At 43.9% G+C, this 13,559-nt stretch overlaps 1 protein-coding gene across 2 annotated transcripts in view; it reads right to left on the bottom strand.

Annotated features, from left to right (window-relative positions):
* Positions 1-13,559, bottom strand: part of PRKCE (protein kinase C epsilon) — a 549,400-nt gene that overhangs the window by 333,382 nt on the left and 202,459 nt on the right. The gene's annotated exons all lie outside the window — the stretch shown is intronic.

Genomic DNA, 13,559 nt, shown 5'->3' with positions numbered 1-13,559 from the left:
TGGCCAGGGGCTGTTCCAGTGGCTAGGAATGCTATGATAAACTAGATAAAGCCCTTGCCCTCCTAGAACTTACCTTCTAGAGCCCCAAACAGAGAATAAGCAAGCAAACAAATCAAAGAAGCCAAGCAGAAACAGAAGCCCAAACACGCAAAATGAGTGTTCAGGGTCTACCAGGATGCATCCTTCGGGTGCCTGTTTATCAGACCACACCACAGAATGAAAAGACTACTTGCAAATAAGGAGAACATATTTGCAATACATATCATTGTTCTGAATCCATATGAAATAGGCGAAACATAATAAGAAAAATGCACAAATAAAGTGAGCAGAGCAGACATTTACAAAAAAAAAAGATCAAAAACCTGTAAACCAGTGAAAAGATTCTTAATATCATTAATATTTGAGGAAACAAATTAAAACCTTAAGGATATCTCAACCAATACTGGCAAAAGTTTAAGTCTGACAATGCCAAATGTTCATGAAAATATAAAACAATGGAAGCCTGCATATAGGTCTATTGGTAGCATCAGTTGTACAATCACTTTGGAAAACAATGTATGAAACCTATTGAACTTATTAAAGTTGAACATACACAAACCTATTTGATCATCAATTCTGTTCCTAAATACATAACCCAAAGAAATGACAGATATAAGTATGCACCAAAATACAGTATTGTATTGTCCCCAGTAGCAAGAACTTGAAAACAACTCAGATGTCTATGAATAGGAGAATGGATAAATGAATTACAATATCTTAATATAATAGAAAAATATGCAGCAATAAAAATGAATGAACTACATCCACATACATCAATATGGATATTTCTGAAACGTATAACAGTGGGTGAATCACAAAAAAATTTATACAGTATGGTACTATTCAAATAAAGTTCAAAAGCAGGTAAGACAAAACAATATAGTAAAACATACATATAGGTGGTCAAATCATAAAGAAATGCAAGGAAATAATTAACACAAAATTCAGGATAATCGCCACCTTTGGGGAAGAAAGGGCGAAGATCAGTGAAGGGTCCCTAGGGGTGCTACAGAGGCACTGGTCATGTTGTTTTTCTTAAGCTGCATCAAGGAGGGTGCATATGACCCATGATATATAATACAATCTAATTTCAGAACAAAAATACTGGGAAGGTGGGAAGAAAAGATTGATTTAAATGACACAAAATGCAGATTGATTCGAGGGAAACAAATCTCAGAGGGTATTTTTTCCTTAAATCAAACAAAGAAATCATCATGTATTCCTTTTCTAAGGCTACAAGGCCTGGTGGAGGCCTCATCATTATAGGAAGTGGATGGTAAATATGAAGAACTGTGATTTGACTTGTTTTGAAAACTGGACAGTAAAAGCCGAGCAGGTTCCCCTTTGGGCTAGAGCTTGGTGTTTCTGGAGGCCTGGCACCGAGATGGCTCCAAGGGCCATAATTACAGCCAGGGACAGGCCGGGCAGCCTGGGTGGCCTCTACATTTATACAGGTGAAGTCTGCCTGGCCATTTCCCGCCGCTCTGCTGGTGGCCCCAGTGACCCCAACCCACCCATGACAAGCAGTTCTTGCTTTGTCAGATGTCTATGCTTCAGATAACACGCAGGCTCCTCAGGAGAGCTCACCCCCCGGCCGGCGGCGTGGCATTCATGGTGGCACTCTCTGCGTGGCTCCCACCTCCACAAGGTCATGGTGGTTAACTCGCCAGCTGTCATTCCTTAATCCACTTAACAAATCTCCCGGTACCAACGGAGCCCATGAAGATGACACAGAGAACAAAACCGGCCCAGCCCTTGTCCTCACAGAGCTTAGAGTCTAAGGAAAGTGTGTGTGCAATTGTTTGACTATTTTATTGCCTCCCGCCCTTTTTGAAAAATAGTTGGTTAAAAAAATGAAAATGTTGGCCCTTGGGATGAGAAGGCTCAATCTCCTCAACTTCATAAAAACACAGAGTCTAGTATAGTAAATTGTCAAATCTTTAGTTTCAACTGGACCCCCCTAGCACTTAAGCACGGGTGACAGGCCATGTGAAAAGTAAACTGCTATAAATAGCATAAAAAGATGATGTTTAGACAACAAGACCTAAAGAGAGGATTTTATAGCCTATTTAGCTCTCTGGTCATGCTTATAATGCTTAATTCAATCTTTCAGTGCAGTCCTTTGACTTTCAAACACATTTTCAGAAACCATCATGTGTAAAATTAGGGAACTGGTTACAAATCTGGCTGTTGGACCTTCATGCACAAGGAATTTCAAGAAAGGCATAGGATTCCATCTTTCCAGAAGACTGTTTTTTGTGTTTTGGAAGGAGAGAGGAAGAGGAGAGGTTATCCTTTTAATGGGCATCAGTAGCTCAAACTACCACCAGTGAGAAAGCTCTGAAAGTAAAATTTTGAGAGTTAGATGGGTCCATGTTTGGCATGGAAGGATCAACTGTCTTCCTGGAGCCTCATGAAACTGCCTATAACAGGTAATAAATTATTTGGCCCATTTACAACAATCTACCATCTATAATAGTGAGACGCTTTCTACCAAACCAAAACCATTCTCAGGGCAAGAGACTAAACTATAACTTCTCAAAGACACCTCAGTCTCATCCCAATTTCCTAGGTGTGAGGAGGAAATCCTTACCACATAGCTTGTTCATGGATGAACGAACCTAACAAAGTTATTTTCCCTCTAAAATCAGGGGCTTTTGTTGCCATTCTTCTTTTCCCCAGATGGCCCAGATCATATAGACATACAAATGGACCACATTTCAAGCAAATTTCACATGCATAGCCATGTGAGATAGAAATTAAGGAGCAAATATTAATGTTACAGGAGATTCTTCCACTTTAAAAAAAAAAAAAAAGGCTTCACAGGAGCAGAGGTGGTCACATTTTTGCCCCAAATTTTCAAAGAATATAACATTTCTAAAAATAGATGCCATGACCCAACTTACTCCTTTTCTCCTGTTGTCTCACACATTCTTTTTCTCTATCATTTTCCACACACACGCAAAGCACACTAGGTTGTGTTTGGCTGTTTCTGTGGCTGCTCCCCACTGGGCAGAGAGGCCCCAAGGGCAGAGACGGACCTGGATCCCAGGCCCAGCTGTGCGTGGTCAGAGCAGAAGGACAGTGCTCCAGGCTCAGTGCTCCCAGCCAGCTCCCGGCCCTGCGCCCATGTCACATAACCCTCTGCCCTTGAATGGCTTGTCGCCTAATGGGGTAGGCAGGGCACAACCAGGACTCTAGCTATAGGGACAATATAAGTGCACGAGTTCACCGATGCATATAAGACTGAGGAGAGTGTGGGAGCAAATACAATGGCATGAACCGGGGGTGGGGGTGGGGCAGGCCAGCACGGGAAGGCTCCCAGGAGGAGGCAAGCTTGAAATCAAATTTGAAAGACCAGAGAAGGTATTACAACTGGGGACTTGGCTTGTGTGGAGGCTCCAGGGTGTCCGCAGAGAGCCCTGAATAAATTTCCAGCCAAGGAACATTCCAGCCCACACCCACTCATGATACCGATTGTATACTGCGATACGAAACAACCGATTATCCACAGCAAAACCAACCCGAACACCTTGTTTCTCTTAATAGGTTCCTTTTAAAAGCGACCCTTTTTCCTGTTATTTTCATTTGGCCTCACATTCATTTATTCAACAAATAAAAATTATGCCCCCACGGTGTCCTCAGCGCCTGAGCAGAGCTCCCTCTGCGCGCCTCACCCATAAAAGGCAGGTGTAACTTGTCTTCCTCAGAGGAAGGTCACAGAGAGGTAAGTTATGGCAAGTTCCCCGGGTGAGTTACTTTAATTAACGCCCCGGGAACCAGAAGAAAATTGGCACAGTTGGCTCCAATTCAAGCACCACCCAATCCTTCGGGATATTTATAGAAAAACAAAAGGCAAAAACAAAAAATCTAATATCCTGCCTGGTTGCTTTTAGAAGAGTTCGGTAGCGCTTTGCTTTCCTGGTAGAAACAGGTCCCTCTTCTCCTCTCTGAAGAACACTGGCCTGTGCGTTCGGACCTCACACCAACTGTCAAAGCCAGAACTAGAAAGAGCCAGACTGGGCACTGCCCACCCTCCCTGGGAACAGTGAGCGCCTTCTTGGCTCCTCTCCCCAGAAGAAAGGAGAATGGGGAAGGGGGAGGAAAACGATTCAAAGGTCTTGACTTTGAAGCGGACTAAATGACTCTAAGGGAAGGGAGAAAGCAGGAGATTGCCCTCTTGATTTCTGGAGCAAGCAGAAAGCTGGTGCCTGCTCAGCGTGGTCAGTGGGCAGACCGCGGGTCCCATCCTCTCTTAGGCCTCCAGTGCACCCGTGGACCAGGGCCGCGCTGCCCGGGAGCTCGTGACGAAGGCGGACCCTCAGGCCTCACCCCGGGTCCGCCAACTCACAATCTGCATTTTCACAGGTCCCCCAGGAGATTCACAGGCACTATTTCAACATTTTAAGCCTCCTTTTTCCCACATGTAAAACAGGAATGGCAAAACTACCTGGCTGTGTGCATTTAAGCTTCAACTAAAATTTGAAAATTTGCTTTTTCCCCACTTCCTTTCTGGTGCCCAGCCCGGTGCAAATTTCTCCTGATTTAAACTCCAAACGGCAGGGCTAAAAGGGTCCTTTATCTCACCCTCCCTGCCCCTTGTCCAGGGGAGGCCACCAAGGCCCAGGGAGAGTAAATGACTTGTTGGACATCCCCTAGCTTGGGAATGCCTAGAAGACAGGGCCCATGTCTTTTTCATCTTTGTTTCTCCGGCTCTCAGCATATGTTTGGTGAATGAATCAGTAAATCAATTAATGAACTAATTGTAGAGCAGAACTAATATTCAAGCATCTACAAAATCCTGGTCCCAATAACAAATAGATATAACTGAAAGTGAACTTAACCTACCTTAACTTTACTCTTTCTACCAGTCCCCAAAGAATTCACACATAGCTAAACAGAAGCCTTGGGTTTCTACTGCAGGGAACGTCTCTCTGTAAGAACCAAAGGTCACCAATGCTTGCAATGCCAAGAAACAGGCCAACCTGAGTGCCTGGAGTGGAGATCTAAAATTGGCAGGACGCTTGCTCGGCGTAGCTGGGGAGAAAGTACCAAAGCCAATGGAGCCAGTCAGTTGGGGGTGGACATCCGAGCTTGGGACAGATAGCAACTGAGTGCCTCATACCACAGTGGGACTGTCCTTCCAGCAAACCGTGAGCCTCTCAGCACAGCAGGGCTGGACAGGCCCAGCAAGCGGCTCCCTGGAATTAATGTCCAGGTATCATTCATCACCCTCGCCTCAGGGCCAGGACCACCTGGCCCACCTGCCTCGCATGTCACGAGCACTCAGTCCCCAATGACAGATACGAGTGGACAGAGATCCCTAATTCCAACATATCCCTTTACACATTAGAGGTGCCTGTATGTTGATAAGTGTTGCCTGCTACTCCTGCAGCTCCCGGCCCTTAAACGGGTTGTTCCAGGGACTCAATCAGTCGTTCCTCTCTGACAGGTCTCCTGGAGGATGTCGTGACCTCCAGCCAGGGCAAGTCACTGTCTGTGTCTGAGAGTGGTCATATTTTCACCTAATTTACTTGCTCTCAAAATTTCTAAGTACCTTTTAAAATAGCTCTCACACCTACATGGGAGAGAAAAAACAGTATCATAGACATTTCCCCTGAGACGACCAGTGTTCCTGGTGGGTCAGGTATCCTTGCATCATCCTACACACACACACACAAGCTAAACCATATCCATGAGCACGAAGGCTCAAGAAGGGCAGGGATTCCTGTTTATGCTGTTTCCTTCTGTGCCCTGGGCTCTGGGATGACTGGCAGGTGGTTTGGTGTATGCTCCATAGCCATTTTTGAATGAAGGAATGAATCAGATGAGTTCTGGAAAAGTTAAAATTTTCATAAATCAAGTCCTAGTTCCCACTTATTTTATCTTCTGCTTGGATGGCTCTTCAGTGGGCTGTGACTTGGTTTCCCCAACCCAAGAAAAGAAGATAAACGGTTGATAACTGTTAATACCTGCATTTCAGGGTTGCCGTGTAGAAGACTTAGTGGTTATTTATTGACTGCCAACTCCAGGGAGAGCCGTCAAATGGTGGGGGCCCCCTTGATGTTCTCATGTACCCTGTTTTGCCAACAGCTCCCCACCCGCTAAAATAGATGACAGTGATGTTTGTTGTACTGCAAGTTTCCTTCTATTAAAACATGAACTTCCTGAAAGCCGAGACCTCGCTCATTAACTCTAGCTCCTTAAGGCCTTAGTAGATGCTAGATAAGCAAAGAAATGATGCTTCCAATGAAGTAATATGAGGAGATGGATGTAGAATAGGTGATCCAGAGACATGCATTCTCATTGGTATACATGTGGGTAAATGCACCCACCTTCAAAAATCCCTACAAGCTCTCACAAAAGGTTTACAGTGAAGGGAGAAGTTGAAAGTTCCAGTGTTCCCAGCTCAATCAGAGATGGTGAAGCACTCGATTGTGAAAACGTGAATGTTTCAACAAAGCTAGGTAATAAGGAAAATCAATAAAACTGTCAGCACTGGCCAATTTCAACTAGATAAAAGAATAAAGTAATTCGTCCTGAAACACAACTCTCTAAATTAGGTTAGATGAATGGAAATACCCTTTTCTGTTAAGCCAAATCATTAGAACATCAACAACAGCAAATGATGAAATTATAGGCCACTTTGACCCAGTATGATCTGAGCCACAAACATGAATTTCCCAAAACGATCATTTTTTTTGTAAGACACAGAAACAATACAGCAAAGCAACAGAGACATAATAAGAGATCATGTCAGAAAACATGGGGCTGGCTTCTTAACTACGGACCCATCATAAAAGCACCCCTTCTTCAACATGACTACTCTTTCCTCAATTACTTCATTATTAACACAGGCAAACAAGTCAATAAAAAACACCCATCTCGGCTCCCATAATGGAGCAGAGGGGAAGGGAGCTCCAGTAGTGATGGTAAAGAGCTCTGTTCTCCAAACACTCGGGACTCAAATCTGTTTTTCATCTGCTAGTGGTTGGCATTTGGTGCTGTTAGCCATGGATGACTCATTTCAGAGGAACTGCTGTGCATCTAGAGGCTATTTGGAAGGAAATGAGGATTTCTTGGCTTATTCTCACCAAGCATTTCAGCAATGTCTCTTTGTGACATTATAAACTCCTCAACAGGGGCCTGGTGCTCACTGATTTCAAGCTGACTTCCCTTGTCTCATCTGGTGCTTATGGCACTTCTAGGAACAAGATTTATTCCATCAGGGCACAGGATGGAGCCAAAAAATCTGGAGACCAAGGGGCCCACTCCCTGGGCCTGAGCGTCAGTGGCAGCAGGTAGTTATGCTGGTGGGGGATGGCAGGGGTGTGAATGTGGGGTGCACATTGTAAAATCAACATTTTTGAACATCTGGATTTTGTTATTTTCACTCATATCAAACTCTGAGGCAGTTTCTGCAACCCACATGTGACTGGAGTACTGGAATCTTAGGTCCTGGAGTACCAAAATCTTAGGTCCAGGCATGAGGGGAGAGCAGAACCTCTTTGCCTAAGGCACTTCACAGAAGGCCGCTGACCAGTACCTTGCACCTCCTGCTGGCTTTGAAGTCCCCCGTTGGGGAGCAGGAGGCTCCCTCTCCTTACCCACGCACACTTTCTTGTTAGAGTCAGAACAGAGCTGAAAAGAGGAAGAGTGAGAGTGTCTGGGCCTGATGCCGAGACTCTAGTTAAAAAAACTAGAGAGGAGGAGAATGCAGAGGGTGGTGGAAGGCTTACCCTGGGATGTCATGAGATTGCTAAGGGAGAAAAGAGAGAGAACAGGAGGTCCACAAAGGGACACTGGGCTTGACCTTCTAAACACCAGGAATGTGCCACACTTAGATGCTTGGAAAATGTGTTCTGCTCAGTATTCCAGACTTGACCTAACTAGACCTAGAACATGGCTCACTGGGGGCCAGGTAGGAGAGAGGCTTGACCATGAAGACATACCCAGAAAGAACTGCCTTCAATTTCCAGCACAGCCTCATCATTTAAGGCATCTCATTTCCTGTTTGCACAGCAAGAAAATTTCTGCCTGCAACACTGATGGCTGTCTTTTTGGGGACACTCCTAGGCAGCACAAACAGCATCTATTTAATTTATCATGATGTCTAGCTCCACCTAAAAATAACAGCGTCAAAGCTGTCTTTGATAATGATGACACAATCACCCCTGCTCAGAATGGCCTCCCTGATAACCCAGTCTATCTACCTTATCCTTTCCAGCCCAAGCGCTGGCTGTTCCCTGAAGCTTTCCTGGTTAGTCCAGCCCCGACTTATTCCCATTTAGGGAACTCCTGGTGACACCCAATTATGCACTCAATGTTTAATGCCTTCCTTGTTCTTTAATGCTTTCATCTTACAAGAGTTAGATTCCTAACTGAATTGCAAGTTTCTTGATAGCAAGGAAAGTCTGTGAGTGCCTTCTCTCATCTTCCACTCCCCTCCCCACTTCCCATAGCCCAAACCCAGCATGAGCACAAAACTGGGCACATTGGCCCAGTGACTCTTGCTCATTTGAATGAATGGGGTTCTTTTTAATTCTCTGATAACTAGATGGCAATGGATTTACTAATATAGAATTTAGAAGAAAAAAGGTAGAATCATTGTATCTGAAGCTTCAGCAGGACTCTGGCCCCCAAGAGATGTCATCTAGTTGCAGAGCCCATTGGCTGAGGTAGAGAAGAAGCCTACCCCCTGGATTTCAACCCTGAAGGCAGTGCTCTCGCAGCTTGCCAGGGACACAAGGCCCTTAGATTATGTAACTAACGTTTTTAACAAGGAGGCCAGGTCAGTAGGAAAATTTGCTAACCATTTGGGATCTGAGTCTTGTCTAGTTGCAGATCAGGGCTTGGCTATGGGTCCACATTACAGAATCCTAAGAGGGACACTGACCATTCCTCTACTGGGACCAGTGATGCTTTCCTTTCTTTGGGGGCAAAAAAAGAGATCTGCTTATTTATGAAAGGGACTCTCTGGGTCATCTTTAAATACAAAGCAAAAAAATGAAGCTTCATACTTCTGTAAAAAGCTTTCTGAAGAAAAGAATTAAAATGAAAGAGCAGGTGGGGAGGCCTCTGTGGTGCTGGCAGACTTACTGGGGTCATGGTTTGGACACAGGATGGATGGGGAGCCTGGCAGCCGGACCCAGAGGGGCCTCTTAGTAAAGCTTTTGGTCTTGGTTGCACCATTCAGCCCCTCAACCTCACCATCTCCCACATGGAGGCAATACCGTCAAATACTTGGCAACACTAAAACTTCTGCACATGTTATTTCAAAACCAAGCAAATCTGGTTTGATCAAGTATGCCTGCCTGTGCATCTTGGAAAAAGTCCAGAGGAGAACTGCAAAAATGAGTTAAGATTTCTAAAATATCCCTTCAGAAAGGTTGAGGGATGTGAGAAGAAAAGAGAGATTTAATAACTGTCTTCAAATATATACAGGGCTTAAACCCAGGTGCAGGTGGAAGTCTGGGAGCCACATGTTCTCAGTCTGTAAGCAGAAGAGATAAGATAGGCTCAGGCATGGACAAGGAGGATTTTTTGACATTAAGAACCAAAGGAACCAAACCAGTGACAAAGGGATGTTACAGAATGCTCCCTCTGGGAATTATTTCTTTTGGGGGAAGTTATGAAGGAGGGAGAGAGAAAAAGAATGGGGCAAAACTATGGCAGGGTCTGAACTCTGCAGAAAGCAGTCTCCTAGTCCCTGATATATTATTTTCTCTAAATTGCCTCTTTGTTAGTTTGCCCTGCTCCTGGCCCTTTTAAAATGCCTCACCCCACAGTCAGAAACCTGCTTCCCTGGATAACCTGCCTGCTGCTTTTTCCTAGGTACTGGGTAGAGCTATACCTTTCTGCCCTGGAGACATCTAAGGTCTCTAGCACCTTAGAATATTCCCTGAGCATCTCCTATACGCCAGGGCATTGTACCAAGGTGCTGTTCTTATAGTAACCCTGTATCCTAACACTCTTATCCTCATTTAATGGGTGAGCGATCTGATGCTCTAAGTTAGTAAGCACTAGAGGCAGGATTTAAATCCAGGTCTGATGGACTCCTCAGGCTCTGTCCTTCCCATTCTATCAGCTGCCAGTGCCAGGAGGAGCTGGATGCTGTCCCTAGTGGGGGGGCAGGTGGCTGCAGAAAGCAGGGAGAGGGCATCCTGCTCCCCCCGCCTCTTCTGCTTCTACTGTACACGTCACCCCAAAATTGATCTCACTGTATTATTTGTGATGCATGTGTTGTAAAAACCATTCAAGTGATTTTGTATTTTTCATATTTCAATTGCAATTTGGTGATATGTGAGGCCTATTTCTTGTTATTTCTATTGGTTTAGACTCTGAAGGACATTCTCAGGTGAGCTTACATTTAGGTGGAAGGAAGAGAAAAAGAGACTAGAAATCCTCAGGTCAGGCCCTGACCATCCCTTATCTAGCAGCCAGCAAATAATGGTCCTTTGCCATAGCATTATAGAGAAAAAGTATAATGTATGAATTACTTCACAACAAAGGGAGAAATGCTGATGTGCACAGCAGGAAGCAATACTTTGAACATTCTAGAGTTACATTCTCTTCACACTTCTGTTTCTTAAGCTAACTGTCCTCTGATTTAAGTACATGGTGAGTCCCTAGAGCACACTTACCAGGGATCATGTCATCATTATGTCAGATAAAAGCCAAAAACTATGAAGCACCTGAGATGCACGAGACATGCACCTGCCTCCTGAATAGGTTTGCTCTCTACCACTGCACCCACTGCATATGAGTCCCTTTCCTCCAACGCCATCTACTTGCTGTAGATATTAGCCAGGCCAGACTTGAGCTCTGGCAGATGTCTATTTAAATTATGCCAAGAGATAAAACTGCATGACCAGAAATGACCTTAACTGTCACCCAGCCTGACCCCTTACATTTGGGGTTGGGTTGCCTGGCTTAACTAAAGCCCATACTGGTCAAATCCCATTACGGTGAACTGCACAGGACACGCATGCAGTGGAATTCTATTAAACAGTTAGAAATCACATTAGCTCAAGCTCCAGTAGACGTAAACATCCAGGCTTTCTACAGTGCATTAGCAAGAAAAAGAATATTTTGGTGCAGCCTAGAAGGAAGGGGTGTCATTCACAAAGTCTTAGAACCACACCTGCCTCTGAACTCTTTGATATTTTCATATTCTGTAAAGTTTGTGCAATCTCTTTGAATATGTTTTTTTGTTATTGATGGGGACTGGGAGCATTTGAGATAGGTAGGGGAGCTGAAAGGATGCAAGATGGCAGAATATTAGAGTGGTAAAAACTTCAATTTTGTCTCATTTCAATTCTCTTTTCGTACTTTTTCAGAGTGCAGAGTTGGGTATTTTCACTAAAGAAAGGGTCTTAACAGAAGGATCTGTGAATGTCCACAGCCCATAAATCCAACAGGACCTCTGTGCCTACCAAGTCTCACACTGGACTCTTCTCACGTGGGCTAGTTAACAAACGTATGGCTGGGACTCGTTCTCCAGCTTCTCTCCTCACCCTCCCCACCCTTCCAAAAGCAAAACCTCTGCCAGACCAGGGGTCTTCACAGTCCCAGCAAGAGTACCAGGAGAGCAGATGCATAGAACGCAAATAGAACACAACAAGCTCAGCTTCTCAGAGGGGATTACAGAAAGTCCTTCCCACCACTCAAAGAAGGATCTGAAGTGCAGGAACAGCAAGAAAAAAGAGCAGAAAAGTTTATTCTTTCCTTCAGAGTCACACATGCTAGCACTTTAGAGATTCTGGCATGTGTCAGCATTTTTGAAGTAAATACTGTTTTCTTTAGATGAAAAAGATAGAAAAAAAAATTGACTAAGAATTTAGCCCAGTGAAAATTGCTTTGGCCATTCACATGCAATAAGCTGTAGAAGCAAGAAGAAAAAAGTCAATCACTTCTGATTTATTTATGCATTCATTTGTCCATCTCCTTCCCCTCTAATGTAAAAATAAAGGATGTCTCCTATAATTTTTTAAGTTGTTCATCTTTACAAAGAAAAAAATAATTCAAGCCTCATTTTGTTGCCCAGTGTCCTGACCCAAGAAAGACACACTTAATTGATTATCCTATTGCACACAGATTATGTAAGGAAAAAAGAGGGTTGATTTCACTCATCAAAGTTTCGCTAGTGTCTACAGTCAGAAGGCCATTATAACAAAAGCCTGGGGAATTTGGGATCAGATGCCATGTTAAAAGAAACTGCAGAGCCTCACCTTACTAGTAGCTTTATTTCTAACATTGTAGAATGTTAGAAATAACATTCTACAGAAGAACACTTCTGCTCCTCTTATTACCCTGTAGGCCCTTATGTGGGTCTTAAAGATTGTTAAATCCTCAAATCTTCTACAACAGATTCTGAACAGGCTGTTCAGAGCTGATACCACAGAAAGAAGTTTGGAAAAGCCAAAGGGTAATTGATTAAAGAACAAAAAAAAAATGTAAAAGACCAATTTTTGGAAGGGTGCTAAAAGGCTGAGACTTATTCTAGGTAATTGAGGTCTATGAAGAGAGGATTGATTTTCATTATGATCCCCATGCCCACAGAAACACAATCATTTTAATTACTTTGAATACCTATTAAAACTGGGTGATGAATTAACCAAACAAAAATCATCAGACACCACCTTCAATTGGCATCCTTTGACCAGATCTTTGAATATGCTCACATAGTTTCTCCTTCCACCATTCAACCCATCACTAGAGAGCTTCCTCCCTTAAATGGGGGAAACCATGTGGGGTTGTGGGGTTGTGCCTGTAGCCCCTAATATTCTGGGTACATGGTGAGAAAGGCCCAAGTCTTCCAGTCAGGAGAGCTGAGAGAGCCCTGTGCCCATCTTCCCCTTGGGACATAGGCCCCAAACCCAGTTTGTCCTCACTGTAAGAGGAATCAGCTGTGGTCTTCTGAACTCTCTGCTATTGAAAGCCAACACTTCTGTCCTTCTACCCACAGACATAGGAGGAGGAAAAGAAAGATGATCCTAATAACTAAATTTCAGTAATAACTTCCAAACTTCCCTAAAATCCAAGTCTGCCACCATCAACTTGTTCCAGCTTGCACAAAGATTTATTTTCTGGCCTTCCCTTCTATCCTGACTGCTCAGTATTCACCACCGTGCAAGCCCTTAAGAGGTGTTAAGAGAGCAAAGAAATGGTTAAAAGAAGAGAGTGTAAGAGGAAGAAAGAAGGAAAATCCAATTATCAGAGAAAAACTCTCCCTGTCTAATCAGTCACTGGGGAGCAGCTGATCCCTCTCCCCATTATTTCTCCTTAAAACAGGGTTTTTGTCTGGGTAAAATACTGGTGAAAGAAGTAGCACTTCTATAAAAGCTCTAAAGGAATAAAATCATGAAATGACACCTTATTTGTTTCTTTTCAGAATACGTTAGACCAACCGGTTTTACTTCCTTCCCAATATATGCACATGCAGCCCACACGGCCTCTGCAGAGATGCCGCCACTTCACAATGCCTGCTTTGCACACCAGCATGCAAGAAGTGCTTGTTT

This window comes from Tamandua tetradactyla, chromosome 17, assembly GCF_023851605.1.
Source record: "Tamandua tetradactyla isolate mTamTet1 chromosome 17, mTamTet1.pri, whole genome shotgun sequence".
Lineage (NCBI taxonomy): Eukaryota > Metazoa > Chordata > Mammalia > Pilosa > Myrmecophagidae > Tamandua > Tamandua tetradactyla.
This window is presented reverse-complemented; position numbering and strand designations above follow the sequence as displayed.